Here is a 1,017-nt window from a genome sequence, read left to right on the forward strand (position 1 = left end):
ATTCAAGGTTTAAGCCATGGAGACGGCCCTGCTTCACTTTCTTCGAAGAGCAAGGCTAACTCCATATTTCTAAATCTCTCCAAAATTTAGAATTTCCTCTCCACGTAAAATTTATCCAACAAATGACAGATTACCGTGGGATAATTTAGCAAGGGAAAATAAAAGAAATTCATATTTAGTTAATTTTTGCTTCTACTATACCATCACAAGGCACTAATGGAATGATGAGCCAATGATCTTAGAATACGAAATAAAGATCATAATTCAAAACAAACATAGAACAAACCAAGACTATTCATAGAACCGAATATATCAAACAAGAAGTAAAAAAAAAGGTTTTTGAAGCCATACTGATACCCCAGGGATGTGCCCATCAAGATCTGGCCCAAACTCCTGGCCCATATCTAAGGCCCACAGGTTAAGGCCCACAGGTGACCCAGATATTCTCCTATAAATACCAGGTTCGAGTGTTCAGTTTAGTCATTCACTATATTGTTTTCAGCAGCGCCCTTAGCTGCTACCCTCATATATCCTCAGTCACTGACTTGAGCGTCGGAGGGGCTACGCCAGGACACCCTCCTGGCCCCCTTCTAACGATCCTATTTGTGATTTTCAGGCCCAGGGTGATTTCAAAGCCCACGTCTGAACTAGTGACGCTTGCGTGGATCGGACCCTAGATTTCCCGTGAGTATCACTTGGCGCCGTCTGTGGGAATACTTGAGTTGAGACGTAGAGATGATAGGCAGGAGAGGAAGTAGAAGAGCTACCTCAGCATCATCGCGTCCTCAGGGGGACCGAACAGTCTCATGTTGAGACAAGACATGAACAACCGCGTCTGGAGATGAGATAGGAACAACCTCGTCAAGAGACAAGAACTGAGCAGCCCCGTCACGAGACGAGGGTTGAGCAAACCCGTCCTAATGAGAACGTGGGAAACTTGACCTTGGAACAGTTGGGCCAATTCATCACCCGTACAGTGGATGAGGCCATGAGGAGGAACCAAGAGTCCATGGGTGC

This window comes from Primulina eburnea, chromosome 1, assembly GCF_022965805.1.
Source record: "Primulina eburnea isolate SZY01 chromosome 1, ASM2296580v1, whole genome shotgun sequence".
NCBI lineage: Eukaryota > Viridiplantae > Streptophyta > Magnoliopsida > Lamiales > Gesneriaceae > Primulina > Primulina eburnea.